Below are 18,244 nucleotides of genomic sequence, written 5' to 3' on the forward strand. Positions count from 1 at the left end.
TAGGAGTCTTAGCTTATCTATCATTTACCTGATATCTGGTCTTCAGCAGATCACAGAGACAGGTTTAAGGGACTCCACTGGTAAAATGAGGGAAACGATGTAATCAGTGATCTACACAGAGTGCTTTGGCACCTAAGGATGATAAGTGTTGTCATTAATTTCTGATTTGGAGAGCTCTGCAAACCCAAGGAGCCTTATTTCTGCAGTAGAGCATTAAATCCTGTGTTTCCATAAAATAAAAGGGAAGTCAAAGTATAGCCAGCTGATACAATTTGAACCCCCCTTCCCCCGCACTGCAGTCACAATTTTGTACCAACTGAGAATTATACCTTCTTCACTGCAATGACAGTAGGGGCATATATTAGCAGGTAGAGACATGATTCCCAGGTACAGATTGATAATGAAATATCTTTTAATACCAATGCTTGAAATTCAGTCTGTACACTAAAGGGAATGTGAGATAATTTCTCAGAAATTACTTCTGCAAGGTACGTGGGTTCCTCCAAGCTGATGCCAGCTAGGTTCAGAGGATGTGACAGAAGCCACTGCTCAGCTGGGATTTAGGAATCCTTTGCTCCCTGAAGCTGGCTGTAGGCTGCTCATCACAGCAGTTGTGCTGGAGGCACGGAACACAGACCTCCCCAGGCAGAGGACAGAACTGAATCTCTCTCCCCAAGACAGTTAAAAAAAATAAAACCACAGTGTTTTAGCCATCAGCATTAGTGATGCCAGGGTATATGGGAGAGAGAGCTCTGCCCCTCCAGTGCAAGCTGTTCTGCTTCTGCATGACTACCTTAAATATTCCTTGTCCCAGAGTGGCTCTACAGGGCATGTGAATGCATTGGAGGAAAGGCAGCTTCCAGTCACTGCTCAGAAAGAGGCTTATGAAATAAAGCTAGAACTCTATGGGAATTCAGGGCAATTTGGGTCAGTGATTTGCAAAAACAGAGGTATACCTCAGTGCACGCTGAAAGCAAGCGTTGTGGGATCTCAGAGTGGGAAAGAGGCCTCACAGCTTTTTTCACCTGGCTGCTCTGGTGATACCATCCTCGGCTGCCCAGCTATGTCAACACAGCCTGTAGCCTATTGCACATTTACTTTTGGCTCCAGACTCATTCCAGCTGTAGGCAGCAGGATCCTACTGTGAAAGCTTATTCCACAGTCCAAGAAATGCTGTGAGTTTGCCACTGCTTCTTCAAAGAATACAACTTTTCTGTTTTCTTCTGTTCATTGCTTTACCAATGACATTTCTTCTCCTTACTTTTCCATTTGGGGTGAGCAATTTTTTCTCCCAAACCTTTCTCTGACTGTTCTGAAGAAGCAACAATTTATAAGACTTGTGGGCAAAGAGAAAAATCTGTACCATAAACAAATCCTAAAGTAAGGACGCAAGCACACAAAGAATGGTAGAAGTGAGAGGTTATGAGCACTTGCTTGGGGCATTAAGTTAATGTTCCAGTACACTCTTCAGCTGGAGTACATGTCCAGCTGAGACTAAGTGTTGTGCTCCAGCAGTGTTCTTACTAGTGGGGTCTAACTAAACAAATACTGTGTTTTACAAACGAAACCAGTCATGTAGCATTCAGTCTTACAAACGCCCACCCTTTGTTGATGACTCAACAAGGATGATGTGGTACCACCATGACAGTGGTGTCCTGGAGGTGCGTTGTCTCCAGCTGAGTCTGGTTTGGGCTCCCTGAGCCTCTGTGCAACAGAGGTGCAGACTGTGGAAGTGTGCCAGCAATCCTGGCAGAGGCATAGGGTGAAAGGAAAGCTAGAGAACGGCTGTTCTGCATTTCCCTGGAGCTAGGGGATCCAGTGTTGCAACAAGTTACTGAGGCACAGGATGGCCAGGACATGCTCTTTTTTGTCACGCATGGGTACAGGTCCCTGTGGTGGGGTCCGCAAGGACACGGAGTGTCTGTGGTTTGCTTCTGATGTGTGCAAGGGTTTTCTCTGTTTTCAAGCTTAAATTATTCCTGAATCCAAAAGGCAAGAAGGCCTCATGAGGCCTTTTTATTGCCTGTACTGTCAGTGGGAATATGGATTTCTTTTTTCCTCTCTACAGTGTTCTTACATTGTTCTTGAGCCTGTTCTGGGTTGAGACAACGTTTCTATAGCTACTGCAGTCCATATCTGTGTGGTGAACCTTACCCTGTTAGGGCTTTGAGCCATGTTTGCATTGTGACTGTGATAATTCAGTCTTCTCTGGTACTACCGCTTCTGTACAGGTTTGTATCATATCCCTTTGCTGGCAGTGCTTGAAGGCACGACTAACATCTCATAGGCATAGACATTCAGGACTGGATGAGCCTCTCCAGCTTCTGCTAGAGAGTCCTTCCTGCTAGCTGGCTGGCAATTTACTGCACACACTGAGGCCTAAGAGGTTCAAGAATCCACAGGGTAGAGAGCAGAGCTGCTTTACCTAAGCACTGGGCACACATTTTCAGAGACAGATGGAAGCCACCCAGTCACGGCTCCTTCATGTGGCCCTGAGGTCTCTGTCCCTGCTCCTTGAAGGGCAAAGCACCAAGCAGAGCACGGGGTGGGCACATAGCTACCTCCAACATGTTTTCAGAGACATTTAATGTGAAAACCAGAGTAGTTAAACAGGTGGTATACGAAGAACAACATGTTTTTCTCTGGCATGAAAAAGGTCTTTTGAAAAAAGTGATTTTTTAGACTGTTTGCCTTGCTGTCAACATTTGCACTCTGAGGAATTGTCTTGAACTGAGTAGTGGGCTGAGCTCAGTCCTTTGGGCTGTTGGATATTTTTGCAGCTCTTGAAACCATGCGTGTGTAACAAGGAGCATGGGGTTGCTTGCACAGTTATTTGTTACTAATTCAAAGCATGTGGTTTTGGGGCCTTTGTTTCTGTAGGTTTGTGCCCTCTCTGCCGAGCCCTTTTAAGTGAATGAGAAAAAACTTGGTATCCCTTAAAAAAAGAAACAAATCCACTTCTTTTTGTGTGTCAAAATAATTTTGGAAAATAAAACCTGTGAAAATGCTGAAAAAAATATTACATGTGTGTCAATTTAAAGCAGTTAATCATGAATAGAATTTCAAAATGTTTGCTAAGTGATGGTTTCAAAATGTTTGCCATTGGTGTTTGGTGTTGGCTTTATTGTATTTCAAAGCAGGCTGCAGCTGGAGATTGAACCCAAAATAATGTTCAGGAGCAGGTTTAGAGAATTTGGAAAGTTGGTATCAAGTTTTGAGCTTGCTACTCTAAAGCCGTATGTCCTTGAACAAATAACTTATCTCCTGAATTCTATTCTTCCCCCATGGTGATATCAACATTTCTTCCTAAAGACCCTTGAAATCCTCACATAAATTGTATTAATGAAGAAAGGAGTAGCAAAAGACTTACATTTGTATTTGTTACTTATTGGAGGTAAGAGAAATATTTGAATATGTCAAATGGTAGTGAATTTCAAATCCAAGATTTGAGGAAATAAATCATAGTAGAGTGCTCTTTTACCATGTCAAATCCCCCTCCCCTGAAGAGGTTTTGTTGTGAAGAGGAAAATCACCAGGCGGCTCCGAAGGAATAAATTTGTTCCCTGCTGGAAAGAGCAGATGCCCAAGATACCAGTGTTGCTGCTCTGTGCATATGCTGATTTCCCCAAAGGCATGGCCCAGGCTGCTTTCCTTTTCTTCTTTTTTGGAGGGAGAAAGACACAATTATTTTCATGCCAGACGCGCACAGTCATGCATGCTCAAGCCCTCACACTGCAAAGCTCTAATTCCCTTCCCATTTAAGCCTCTAGTCTCCAGAATTTCTTCTGAAAAGATTCAGTCCCTCAAGGCCTGAAGACGTGCAGAGATGCCATAATTCCTCCAGTCCTGGACATACAATTTATTCTCATCACCTTGTCCATAACCTTTCATTCATTCTGAGCTCAGTTGCAGCTCCCTCTCTTTCTTTTCCTCTCCCATCTTCTTTCCCTTCCATTAGCCATCAAAATGAGGGACATATATTCTAAAAAAAAAAAAAAAAAACAAAGGAAAAGGAAAAATTGAAAAAAACGGAGAGGAGGGGAATACTTTTCCTGTTTCAAAATGATGTTCCCTGTAGTTCCAAGCTAGGCTCCAGTTCATGGGTGCTGGGCCTTAGTCCAGAAGCGAGAATAATCACCAAGATTTTATCATTAATTTAGCTATGGGGGAAGTATGGAAAGATAGAGTAGGTGGTTTCTTTTTCTGTTTTTTGTTTGTTTGTTTGTTTTGTTTGTTTGTTTGTTTTGGGTTTTTTTGTTTGTTTTTTGTTTTTTGTTTGTTTTTTTTTGTTAAGGAGTTCAGGGCAAGAGGGTCTCATTTATGCCCTACTGATACCTTGCTGCCAAAAAGCATTGGCTGCAGTAACTGTGTATTATCATCTTTGACTTAATGGTGAATTTTATCTTTTCTATACATGATGACTTCCTCATCCCCTTGCACACATGTCACCAGCACAGGAAAATGCCTCTGGCCTGGTCTTATGGATCAGCAGGACTTGATTTCATTTCTAAGATCTTCCTTTATGCAATCTTGATGTTGTTCCTTCCGAATAGCTGACTCCAATGTGAAAGCACATTTTTATTTGAAGATATCCCACAGAGAGCTAATGTTATAGCTTGGAGAAGCAAGCAGAACCAAGGGTGTGAGAGTTATTACTCTTCTCCTAAAACATTTGCCTTTATTGCTGTTGCTGCTGAAATGGCTGCCACATTCCTCCCCCAGAGGTGGTCCAGAGCCATTGACTGCCATGCTTCTTAATGCTCTGCTTTAAGAAATACCGTAAGACTGTAGACAAGATATTTTGCTCCTGCCAGTGTTCACCATGTATGCCAGTACTGGATAAGCATAGAAAACACAGAAGAATTGGCATTTCATGAAACATCCCTTCTGGATATTTTTCTTTCAGGCATACCAATTATATTGGGTCACACCTCTCTCTGCTGTAGAGGAACGTGATTTCTCATGCCAATGAAAAACAAAGTTGTTGACAATTAAAGGAAGAGAAAACCAAGAAATTTCATTGCCAAAGAGAGATAAGTTGAAGAAGGATTAAGAAAAAATTGGCCCCAGGTGAGTAAAACTGTTGAAAAGCTGAGGCTGTGCAGAAAGTGATGACTGCTTTTTAGCCACCTGAACAGAACAGAACTGTGCTAGTGGAAGCTTCACCTGACAGATCCTCCTGAAGGAGTTCCACTATGTCTAGACACTAGAATCAAAATCCAACATGTCTTGAAAACCAAATACCTCTTCTTTCTCAATTAGCTTGGCTTGTACTCCACTGTATTCTGCCTTCCAATAGGTGGAGGCATGTGGCCCTGTGAATGCAGGAAGGAAGTAAGATTTTTCTGTGGTCTCTGGGATTAAGGAAAGCTTGTTTCTGGAAGGTCACACACTGTTCATCTCTCACACTAGGCAAGCCTGCTGCTGAACATGGCTTCCTGAAGGATCATCTGCCTTCCAGTTTGGGATCTGGTCCACACTCACCTGTGCTTCTGGGGGGTATGATGGCTCATGCTATTCCTCGGTGTCCATCTTTTTATACAAAGTCAGTGCTGGCAAAGGGTTCTGAATTGGCAGCCCTGGAAAACAAAGCCCTTTTGGCAAAGTGCTTTTGGTCTTCACTGTTTACACTGCAGTAATTAGCTGGCGTGCTCAGAGCCTCTCTCCCACGGATGTTAACTCTGTAGCAATAGCTAGTGAGAGACTATACTCCTAATACTGAATATGTGGAGACACAGAAATCTTTGACTACTGTTTTACTTAAACAGAACTGAACATCTTATTTGCTTCCCCAAATCCTCAGAAAAATCTGGGGGCATAGCAAGAGGTGGTTTCAGATTTTCTGAATATTATACATGCCATCTGTACTACTCCATAACAGCTTTATCTTTCTCTGTCTTGAAGCTAGGAAACAGCCCAGATCCCTTGACTACTTGTTGTCATTGTGACGAGCACCACAACTGTACTGATGGATATCTTTGTGGGACTCACTCTTACTCACCATCACTGGAGTTAATTTATCAGAATGCCGATTTATCAGAAATTAAACTCCAAGTAAGATTGCTTCACTTAGCATTCTGCAAATCTGAGAATTCCGTTGTCATCGTCTTCTTTCTCTGTAATTTCTCCTGAATCCCAGGCACTCCATCCTGGAGTTCCATTAGAAAGAAATCTGCATTTTTATGCTATCTAGAAAAATCAATGGTTTAGCAAAAAAAAAAAAAAAAAAAAAAAAAAAAAAATCTCTGAAAATTCACACGCACAAAAAAGTTCTCTTCTAAACTTCAGTTGACAAAATGAATGTAGCGTGCTTGGAGCTTGCTCTATTTGATAGAGGAGAAATTTTTGTTTTCTGTATTATTTCTGGTATGTATGAATTATCAGAATATTTCTGGTTGAGTTGAACCTTGCTGTTACCTTTCCTCTTTTGTTTTTTTCCCTCTATAGTGGCTATATTATTATTATTATTATTACAGTTTTGATGTTTCTTTTGTCAAGTTTATAAAATTCAATTGCAAGTGAAACATACAATAGGTAGGAAATGAGAGCAGGAATATTTCCATTCTATTGCTTTACAACCTATTACATTAGTTAATGTAGATGAGTGGCCCCAAGAAGGGAGGCTGGGAAAGCTCTCAGCTCTGATGCTGTGGATTTTCAGCAATTTCTTCTACCTTGGCTCACTCATCAACAAATGCAGATCATAACATCCTCTTTGCTGTTGAGAACTTTACTATCTACTAATGAAAAAGACTGTGTAAGTCTATCATATAATCAAGAGGAAACAAAGAAGGTGAGAGTGAAAGAGAAAGGAGCTTTACTAGATAAAAGAAGGGATGGAGCAGATTGATCCCACCCTACCTTGGGTCCAGTAAGTTTTGAGGGAAAGTTAAGATCTGACTTCATGCAGCCTGTATACATAAAGATAAAAATAACTTATTTCCACTGCAATAATTCTTCTTATTATGTACACTGATACAGTGGTTAAGAACTTCTCACTACCTATAATGGGAATTTGCTTGGTTCTTATATTTTGCTTGATTTAAATGCTGAAGCCAGAGCATATTTTTTTCACTCCTTGCTTGCCTTGCCTTAATTTGCACTCATGTATTCCTCCAAAAGCAGTGCCAATGGAGAAAAAGGAGTCCACCAGTGCAATTACAGATTAAGTATAAATCTTTCCCTCATCTCCACATCTCGTCTGTTCCTTGTTCACATGATACAGTGCTTGCCTACCTGCAGAGTAGTGGGTAGGTGGTAGTAGCCCACTGGCTTTCTGGACTATACTGTATTCTCTTTCCCTGATCCCTGCAATTGACTCCTGCTGTCCATTAAATCTGTAAACAACTCATTTCTGGTCAATGGTTTGTGCCACTATTTATATTTTGCTTAGCTTCCCAGTCCAGCACTCATACACAAGCCTCCGAGTGGAATCACTTTCTTTTACAAATGCACCTACTTGTTTTCCTTTAGCCTCTGTAGCTGAACATCCTGCCTAATGGTAAATGCTCTTCCAGGTGGCATCATGGCCAGTGTTGAGCAGATGAGTTATTAGCTTGCCTGCATAGATGAGATGCTCTTTCTCTGGTCTGACATTACACTAACTGCAGCCTTGTATTGTATTTTGTTATCTGCTGCTTCAAAATGAAAGTCCCAGTGTAGGATCAGTTACATGGGAAAGCTTGAGAAGGAAAGGGAGAGGAAGTTATTTCTTACATTCTATGAATATAATTCACTCCTTTTAGCTTCCTCTGTCACCTCTGCTGCTGCTTGCAGCAGGAATAGCCACAGAAGCTAGTTTGGGGAGTCAGTGCCTTTCATTCTTATTAAGGTATTAAAACAATAATGAAGCTGTCTAGTGAAAACTCAGAGCTGAATAAATGATTTATGAAGTGTTTGGCATTACAACTTGTGCTGCCTGGGATGACTGTGTCTTTCCAAAAGCCACCGAGGAATATCCTTGCTTCAATTTTGACCCTCTAGACACAATCCTGGCAAAACCCCAGGCCATTCCAGGGTCTTTATCAGCAATGTCTGTAGGGCAGAGCAAAAGCAGCTTGAACTGTCCTGTGCCAAGATGGAGGCTGGCAGGGAGAGCCTGGCCCTGTGGGGGTGGTGCTGGGTCTGGCTGTGAGGTAGGCCTTGCTGGCTCTCTCTGCTCCTGCTGCCTTGGGCACTAGCTACTCTGCACCATGCCCAGTTCTGCCCGCAGCCAGCCAGCACATCTCAAACCTTGCTTTTCTGCCTCATGCCATCCAAATATCCCACTGAATGCCACATTGTCCCTGCTCACTTTGCTACCACTCTATTTTCATTCGTGGCTCACTTCTAAGAGGCCCCTATAAAGAAAGCTGCATAAAAACCACCCAGCCCCACGTGAGCTTCAGCAGCTCATATTTTGTGAGAGATAACACGAGACATTCATATCACCTAGGCCATTTCATCCTGGGGCCAAAAGCATTCAGAATATTTTTCCACTTAGCTGCTGGCGTAGATCCCAATCCCACAGCTGTCACCACGCTACTGAAGCTCTAAGCCTATAAACAGTATTAATATTTTTTTTACCTGACAATAGATGGTGCTCTTTCTATAATTATTTGTCTCCACAGCCCCTACATGTAATTTTTTTTTTTTTTTTTTTAAACTTAGAATGAACGTAGCAGATGATCCTTGGTTCTGGGCATTACAAGATATCAAGCAGCAGTAGTATTAAGGTAATCACCTGTAAACAAACGTATAAAAGAGATGAACTCTGTTATTTCCTATCTGGTACAAGGACTCAGAATAAATCCTCAAATATTAAGTGCTGTGGACATGAGAGACATTTAGATAAACATATAAATAGATAGAATAAGTCACAGAAATAATAAGGAATTATCCAAATATCTTTCCTATGTTGCAGCAAACAAAATTTGTGCTGACTCAAAAAAGGCATACCTAAGATTGATTATCCTTTTTTCTTCATTCTCTGAACAAAAGGGAAGGAGGTGACAAGCAGTACTAGGCATGACTCTTTTACAGTTTCTTTTCACTGTATTTTATTTTAATAGCTTGTAAAGCACAGAATAGAATCTTTTTTATTTTTCCAGGACTTTAAAAAATCATTGTTGTTACCAAAATCCAAAACAGCAATGTCTCTCAGTCAAAGTCAGATGAGGAATAATCATAAAATTCCAAAAATTTACTCCTCAAATAAAACTCAATGAAAAGCATTTAGAATAGTACAGTGACTTGTAAGCAAACACTCTGAAGTTATAACTCTGCAAGCACGACTTCCTCCCATTCTTGATGTTATTTATACTCAAATGAAAGGCTTCATTCTGATGTACCTTCACTCCTTTACCATTCATGCAAGTTGCATAATGCCTCTAATTTTATTTCCAAATTGATTTCACGCTTCAACCTCCACTTGAAGTACTCGTTCCTCAGGGTCTTAAGAGACTGAACAAGATTTTAGAGAGTGACTGAGAAGCATCTTAGTCCTTTTACTCAAAACATTTGATCCCCCCCCCCAAAATAATCTTAAACATTTTTATTGGGTGATCATACTACTGAAGCCCTCCGGCTATTACATGCTTTTCTTAGCTAGCCTTGAAGAAACTTGTGGTCTGTAGCTTCCTGATGGATGCTGCTCTGTATTAGACAATAAGATAAATACCAATGCTAACTTTCTCCCTTCCTACATGTTGTGAACTTTCCTGCTCTGTTCGTAACACAGCTGGGGACAGTTAGGTGATGATAGCTCACACAATAATCTCAGGTGTGTGAGAGTTTCCCGGGAGCTTCTAACACTTGCTGCTATGAAACATCTTCAGTGCTTAAAGTAAGACAAGATTCTTTCCAACTTGGTTTCTTGAGTGAGCAAAGACAAGGCTTTTGAGATGGAAAATCATGCAATTTGATCTCTATGTTCTTTTGCTGGCAAAGTATACAATAGTGCTAGCTTTGGAAGCTTCAGTGATGTTAGACATCTCATTTTTCTTCTCTCTTGTGATTTTTCCTCTCATTTGGACAAATCTGTTATCTTTTATTGCTTTTTTTTTTTTTTCTCTTCTTTCTTTCTCCTCTTTGCTTCATTAAGACCTAAAAATACAAGAGGAAAAATAGTTCTAGTTAAAAAAAAAAAAAAAAAAAAAAAAAGTCGGTGAAAATGCTCCTTTGTCTAATTCTCATATCTTCTTTTTAATAAAAATGCACTTGTTATCTAGGTAAAGTCCTTAGATTAGTAATATTTTGATAAAGATGTTTTCTATGAAATAAAAAATATTTGCTTTTTTTCATTAAAAGTCTTAACATTTCTAACTCTCTTGATGAGAAGCATCTAAAACTTTGAAATTAATTCTTGACCAATTAATAGTTTACAGACGAGAAAACAAAAATGTCTTTTACTGTTGATTTCTATTTTTACCCTATTTTTACTGTTATAATTGGATAAATAAGAAACCATTTTGAATGGAGAACGGTCAGCAAGACATAGTGATCAGTTTATACTTATAACAGTTTTGAAGTCTGATTAAAGAGGGATTTCATTTTGAGGGAGCAGGTGTGTGAAAAATGTTATACTGAAAAATTATCAGTTAACCATCTTCCCTCATCAGCACTGGTTGTATTTTAGGGAAAAATAATACTGTGCTAGAGACTTAGAAATGTCATTACTTCTTACTGAGTTACCAATTAGCATTTCCAATGCTTCTAATATTTCTATTTTCAGTGGACAAAACAGATAGACCTTATATCTAAGGTATATACTGTAAAGGCCTTAACCTTTTTTTCATTTATATTTCTTTGAACCAGGATGGGATTATTAAATGTATATCATTATAATTAAAACAGATGTTGGCCTGTGATCTGTAATGTTCCATGTGCACCTAATGTACCTTAACTGGTAATCACTAAGGAGTGTCTCTGAAGAAGGCACACAATGACATTTCAGTGGAGGATACAGAGGTACTTGGATACAGCAGCAGTGAAATCAAATGACCTTTCAATCAGTTTATGAGAGACTTTGTCATTTCTGCTTCTGAGGCAGCTGGAAAAATGAACAAGAGGACTTAATCTATATCCCAGAGAGCATTTGCTGCAGAGAAAAAGAGTGAAATCCAAAAATACACACAGGCTCCTCAGCTCTTATGTCCCTGTTTGTTTTTCTTCTGTAGGTCTGAGCACTTGAGAAGCTTATGTCCTTTTTACACTCAGGGTGGGCTCTCAGCAGCCTGTCCCCATCTGTATAGCCTCTCCATTTGTTTGTAATATCCTAGAAGCAGTCCTTGAGTAAAGATATAAAATGGATAAGGATTAGCACGATTTAAAAAAAAAAAAAAAAGTTTCTATCTGTTTTACTGCAAATAAAGCTCATCACTGGTCTGCATGTTTGGCAGCTCGCCTTAGCAATAAAATCTCAGCAGGGTCTGCCATTTTGTCTTTCTTACAGGAGCTAGTGGTCACAGTCCTGAACATTCAACTATGACTGTCCTGCCCATAATTTGTCCTCTCCAAGGTAAGGCATTTCCTATGTTTTAGAAATGTTATGGGGCTGTGTCCAGAGGGCAGAGATTTTAAGTGTTAAGAGTCTCTGACCAGTTGGATCTCATGTAAAAAGCTCAGTCCTTTAATGATATGTTGGGTAACACAGTAATTTGTTCTTCTCAGAACTGAGGCAGTGTGTGGGAGGAGCGTGACCTCTGTGGAGGCTCAGGTACGCTTAGACACTTCATTAAGGCAAGACCTGAGTGTGTGCCAGCTGATCCCAGGCACCAATCCCCCTCTGCACACTCTCAGGCTCTGAGAGGTGCCATGTGGTACTTGGCTGGAACTGATAAGAGTCAGGCAATGTCACAGTTGCTCAACAGTTACCCTCAGCCATCCTGCTGAGATGAGAGATGCTAAGTGTTGGTGTCTACCCACTAGGTGTTGGACTCCTAACCACTAAAGCCAGGGGAGCTAGGTTCTAAGAGAGCTGGCACAGATCCACTGAAATGAGTAGAGCCACCAGATGTGCTGGTATCAATCCATAATTTGTCTCATCTCAGCTTTCCTTGAGTTTGACTAAAATCACTGTTCCACAGAGGAAATGACCCTGTTTTCCAGTCACTACAGTGATGCAATCTTTGGTTATTGTTTTTTGCTGTTCCTTGGAGAGAGCAATTTAGCCCTATATGTATCTCACAGCAATTGTGAACCAGAAATTCCATTTAATCCAATAGAAAACCCTAAGGCTGGGAAGAGGATTGCGCTGTGAAAGGATGTAACTAAGGCTTTAATGGCAAATACGCTAGATAGAAGAGTGATGGAGGAAAGCAAACTTGTGTTCAAATTTCTGGCTTGTGTCATTTAACACTGAGAATTACTGAAGTTATTTACTACCAGCGCATTCTTAGCCATGTGAAAAGTCTCACTACTGACATGCTTGCTTTCTGAAAACAGGTATTTAGCACACAATGTAAGTGGCATGCTATGGAAAATTTATGCCAAATAGTGTCACATGAGTACAGGAATGCTAAATGCCTTCTCATGCTTCAGTATGCAAATCTTCTTGTTTCTGCTGCTGCCAACACTGAAGAAAATGGTGCTGTTATGGTGGCTATGAAAATTTGCAAACAGTAGCTCAAAGGCTTTGGTTGGTTCAATCTCTGAAGGGTCAAACCTTTCGGCTGACTTCACCTATTTAAAAATATATATTTCATTGGCTGAAGGAATGCCCTAACAATTTTGTTCTTTCTCAACTGAGACTGTCTGGATTTTATTGAGCTCAAATCCAGTAAATTCAGGTGCTTAGAGATATCAGAAGATTCAAGGAATGTGATTCCTGCTCACAAATAGCTAGGTGCCTGCCTTGTATAGGAGATTTAAAAGGACTGGTTTCTGAAGAAAAAAATGTTCAATATAATAATTGATCTTTTCTACATCAAAAATACTAGCTAAGACTATGAGTCACCAGTAACTGCATTAGTAGCTTATGTTTCAAAGAACTGCCATAGAAAAAAATATGAAGAGTTAACATCGTAGTAAAACTTTCACAGTCTGTGCAGCTTAAATTATTCACTGGGATGCGGAACCATAACTACAAATTATAGTGTTATGGATGATGGAGGGTTTTTAATGGCCACTAGGTAAAAAAAACACTTCGCAAAGCTAAGCCATTGTCAGACTAATTAAATGTCTTTGAAAAGATCCTAATACCCAACCCTGAATTCCCTCATCTCTGCAGGTGTCTTTGCAAGTTAATGTAGGTTGCCAAAAAGTGGTCAAGCTTGAGCTAACGTTCACATCTGTTGCTTGTTGCTCAAAGCAAGCTGAAGCTGCTTTCTTTAGGGAAGAGCAGGAGGCAGGAGCATTGGGTAACTGGCTGCACATCAGTGCAACTCTATGGCACAGAGAGTTTCAAGGCAGGGTGAAACTATTAAAACTGCTGCTTATTTCACTGGCTAAAATGGGAAAAGGATGGATCTTGGGAAAGGAGTGAATTTGCTCCACAGAGCTTTCATAGGAGTCCTTCTCTCAAGTTCTAGCCATTTGCCACTCTGGTTTTTACTCTTCTTGTGGAAAGGAAAGTGATCTTTGAAGAGGGTAAGCTTTAAAGGGGGAATGACCCTTATGTGGATCTCTGAGTCTGGGACCGGGGAGCAGAAGTCCTACTTTAATGTCAATAAGGAAAAAGTGAGAATATAGGGGGTGACAGGAAACAGAAAATGTGCTGTGCAATGAAAAACAAAGGCTGAACAAGGCACAGCTTCCAGCCTGCAAGGGCCAGATTGACTAAGAATATTATAGGGGAAGAAAAAAGAGAAACACATTTTCTATGTATGAATCTTAGGTCTGAGCTGCTCCTTGTAAGTGGGAAATACTGGCATATCTGTGGGAATCAAACTTTGGAAACACTGAGGAGAAATTGTCTTCTGATGGACATGTAGGTAAATATTGGCTTTACACACTGAACAAAGCAAACCAAAAAGCTTTGAAGTATAACAAACTAAAAGGACACTAAATAAAAAAAATCATTGCTATAAAGACTACAGTCTGTTTCTTTGTAATCAGGGAAAAGTGCAAACGTCAAAATAGAAATGAAAGTGGCTATGCCAAGTCCTCTTCTCCTTTCCATCCTATTTTGCTTTCATTCATTCAGTGGCTTTACCAGTGGTGCTGAACTGTGAATAGTCCTCTCAGCCTGATGCTGAGATATGTGAGTAGAATTTTTGTCAAGATAGTCACAGTCTAAACCAGTTACATGCAAGAAGTAGAATCTGCTTTTCAGTGAGAAATTCTAGTGAGCCTCAAGTGTTGGGACTTTTGTCCACAGGTCCCTTTGCAGAGTCCCTTTGGAGGGACACAAAGGCCTTTGGTGTTTCAGAGGCAAGTGAACGTGCTCGTAGGTTGGTCCCTATGCTTCCATTGAACTGGAGCTAACATACAAGATAAACTACTCTTGTCTTAAAAAGAACAATACTATAAATAATCAAACAAAACCTGAGATAGGTTCTAAATCTGTCCATGCAGTGGGTTTTTTTGGTATCTAAGCACTTTTATGCCACGTTGGGAAAGTTTGCTCTTTGAAAACTGCTCAATTTAAATTTTAGTACCTAATAAACAGCCTGACCCACAGCTCTGTTCTTTAATGAAGCAGATGGAAACTGTTTCGAGTGTCAGCACTTGGAGATTTGTGGCTGTGATATCAGAAATAGTGTGTCCTTCTCACTTGAAAGTGCAGTTTCTGTGGAGAGGAGTAGAACAAGCAGCTGATCTCTACAGCTCAGGGAACTCTGACCTGAACTATTGCCAGGAGCAAGTGTAGCAATGTCCCACGTGTGCATGTATGGCTGTGTGTTAGGCAGCTGTGTTAGCTCGGTGATTTCAGGAAGCAATGAGATGTTGGAAACATGGTGATCTCAGATGGAGTAGGGTTAATAATATACATGGATATACATTTCCCTAGGGGTGGGGAAACAGGCTCTTCAAAGAAGTGGGGAGTATTTTGTATGGCAGATATGTGACAGGGATGCACCGTGGGAGTGACAGTGGTGCTGCTGAGGGCAGAGGTTCTAGCACCATAGTCTGGTGCTATGCAGATGTGTAAAAGTATGATCTGGAAACCTTTAAGATGGCTCTAGGGAAAGCAGGGCAAAAGCAATGGGTTTTCTGGAGCATTAACATAAAATGTGTATTGAGTGGTTTTAGGGGGCTGTGGGTATGAGTGGGTTATCTGTAGGGCAGCTCCTGAGGGCCACAATTGGCATCTGAGGCAGGGCAAACATGGCACGTGGGTCATGGGGAACTAGCCCTGGCAGAATAGAGAGGTTGAATTTGAGGCTGTGTGGGCAGATGATACAGTGAAAACCACAGGAGGGGGGAATTATGGCCCTGGGGTCTTTCTTGTGGCAGAAATGCTGGGTCGTGGGACCACTTACAGCATGGTGTAAGCCAGGTCCAGAGGCTGGGATATGTTCTTGCCAGGAGAGTGAGGGCTGATCCTGGTCTGGGTAAGAAAATCTTGCTTTTTTTGACTGTATCATTCTTTTATTCAGGAAGGGGAGAGGCGGAAATACTGAAATGCATTCCCATTCACTTCATGTCTCTGTGTTAAAGACTCTGATCTTCTTGCTCCATAAATCCCACAATGGTCTCTAACTCCTTGCCGACAGCCAAAAAGTTATCTGCTGAATCAAGGCTTCTGCACTGAAACTTTCAGGAAAGTGAGGAAACAGCACGATGTCTCACTCTGAATAGGCCTGCCAATTCAGAGCAGTCAATTGAAAATGAGGCATCCAGACAGAGCGTGGTTTAGTCCAGAATTAGACAGGAGAGACTGAGAAAGTCGTTTCCCCCAAAGACTTTCTTCCCTGGGTTTGCTCTTGTGCTGACTTTATTCCAAGATTTCCTTTGCATGCTAACATAGACAGTGAAGACAGGCAGACTAAAAAGGCTCCTTTAATATATTACTCCAAGTACCCCAGAGTCTCTTACAGATGGTATTAGTCTCGTTGCTTGCTGTGCCAATTGTCTCATTGTGGGCACTGAGTTCTGGAGCTTTTCATTTCTTTATATCATGCAAAGTTTAGGTCAGCTTTGCTGGACCAGACAGTAATATGCTGTGAGTTAATGCTGGCATCAGCTGCACTTTTCTGCTTTTCCATAAGAAGGGCAGGCTCTGGGGTGCTGTGGATCAAGGCAGAAGTGAAGATGAGGGGCTTTAGGAGATGTTTCAGAGTGTGAGTATCGGAAAAAAAGGGGCTGGGATGATAGGAGTGGAGACCAGCCCTTTACTGTTGGGAGGAATAGGAGAAAGCCCACTTCAGTATTTTTAAGTTAGTCAACCCCTTTCCCACCCCCCACTCCTTTCACTGTAAACTCATTCCTTTCATGCAATCTTTCTGTCACAGCCTTCTCATTCAGGTGAAAAATAAGAAGAAAGATTTTTCTTTTAAAATTCAGCAGAAGTGTCAAGGCTTAACTCCTGGCAGAATAAAAAGTGCCAGACAGTGGCACGGAAAACATCTTAAAGAAATCACATTGTTTCTGGAAGGGTGGAAGTGCTGCAGACAGTTCTGTTTGGAAAGAGCTGAAATGCATGCTTGGGAAAGGCACTATGAGAGCAGAAGCACAGCAGTGCATGCACATCCCTTCCTGCTGCTGGGAGCAGCTCTGTGGCAGTCCTCTTGTCTGCAGCCTTCCAAAGCTCACAAAGTGTAGGGCTGAGCTTCCAGAGTCTCTTCTGACCATGCAGCTTCTTCTGCCACCCAGTCAGGGCTACCAGGGACTGTAATGATGACTATTATGAACTCCCAGATAGCAATTGTTGTCACGATGCTGTATTAATGCCTTTTCTGCTGCCCATCTGAGACTGTATTGAACCTGCTTCAGAGCTGATTGCCTATTACCAACCAGATTGCCTGTATCTCTTCTGCAGAGGGTGAAAGGAAAGCACTCCCTCAGTACTCAGGCAGATGACTTTTCATTCCCTCTCTTCAGTTCCACTTGAGGTGTGGATCTGCACTTAAAAATCCTCGTCATCTTGTTGAATCAAACTCCCTGGCACAGTCCAGAGTCTTAAGGCCTACTGTTGAGTAACATTAACCCTTTCCATGCAGGCCAGAGGCACAGGAACCTGCAAAGCCATGCTGATAACCCCTCAGAGGGACAGTCCTCAAACCAGACCAGCTACCAAGCTCCAGCAATGTGCAGGATCAAATAGGCGTCACAGTGTGACAGGACATGGTCCTCACACTATGAGCCGTGTGGGATGCAAAACACATTGAGAGTATTTCAGGTTCAATATAGGAAAAACTTTCCCAAAAGAGTGGTCAGGAACTGATACAGGCTGCCCAGGGAGAAACGGAGTCACCGTCCCTGGAGGTTTTCAGGAAATGTTTGGATGTGGCACTGAAGGACATGGTTAGTGGGCATGGTGGGGATGGGTTGTCAGTTGGACTAGGTGATTTTAGTTTTTTTTTCCAACCTTATTGATTCTATTATTCTAAGCTTTCCTGGGCTGCCCAGCTGGGTTATTACTTATGCTGTTACAATGATTGTAGAATGATTGGAGCTGACTCTCATTTCTCTCTTCTATATCTTGAGGATGTGGGTGATTATGCAATGACTGCTTAGATTTATTGCTGAATGATTTAATGTTTTAAATGAACCTTCAGCATCTGAGATGGTGCTTGTAATGAAACTCCTGGCCCTTGAGCAGTTCTGCAGAGTACTTCCCACCTTGTTATTCTTTGTGTGAGAGAGCCCTGGCATGAGCTGGCAGAGATCACACTGAGGAAGTGGAGAGCAGGTTCAGGTTGCAGCTACAGATCACTGAGTTTATTCAATAAATCTATATCTATGTGAGGTTAATGAAGAGCAAAAACCACTCCATTTCTTCAGCAGACTGAAACCAGATTCCAGCTTCTCTGGTTCAGAGCTTTTAAAGTGGAGTAAAACAAATGTGGTGTAAATGTGAACAGAATCTAGCCCCTTTCACCCCGCAGAGCCCTCACCTTCCCGGGGTTTCAGCCCAAGGAGAGAGAACAGATTGACATTTCTTGGTTGGAATGGTCTGGGTTTGGTTTTTTGTTTGTTTTGTTTTGTGGTTTTTTTTTTGTTTTTTTTTGTTTTTTCCTATTTAAAAACAAATGAAAAGGAAACCCAAACCAAAGCCAGTTAGAATGTTTAACAGTGGTTTCTCAGGAGAAAAATCTCTGCGTGGCTGTATAAGGTGCACTCAGCCCATGTGCTGGCAATACCTGGTCTGGGGAAGCCTGCT

General features: G+C 41.4%; 1 long non-coding RNA gene across 8 annotated transcripts in view; it reads left to right on the forward strand.

Annotated features, from left to right (window-relative positions):
* Window positions 1-18,244, forward strand: part of LOC116229682 (uncharacterized) — a 138,915-nt gene that overhangs the window by 80,866 nt on the left and 39,805 nt on the right. For 3 of the 8 annotated variants that reach the window (XR_016464093.1, XR_016464092.1, XR_004167068.2), the window contains one exon: window positions 11,432-11,497. This is a non-coding gene — a long non-coding RNA (uncharacterized LOC116229682). Of the gene's footprint in view, window positions 1-4,906; window positions 5,071-8,649; window positions 8,715-11,431; window positions 11,498-18,244 lie in introns of all 8 variants that reach the window. The other 5 variants (XR_016464088.1, XR_016464087.1, XR_016464090.1 and 2 more) reach the window with 3 other exon arrangements.

The sequence above is a fragment of the Phasianus colchicus genome, chromosome 2 (assembly GCF_987193195.1).
Source record: "Phasianus colchicus chromosome 2, bPhaCol1.hap1.1, whole genome shotgun sequence".
Lineage (NCBI taxonomy): Eukaryota > Metazoa > Chordata > Aves > Galliformes > Phasianidae > Phasianus > Phasianus colchicus.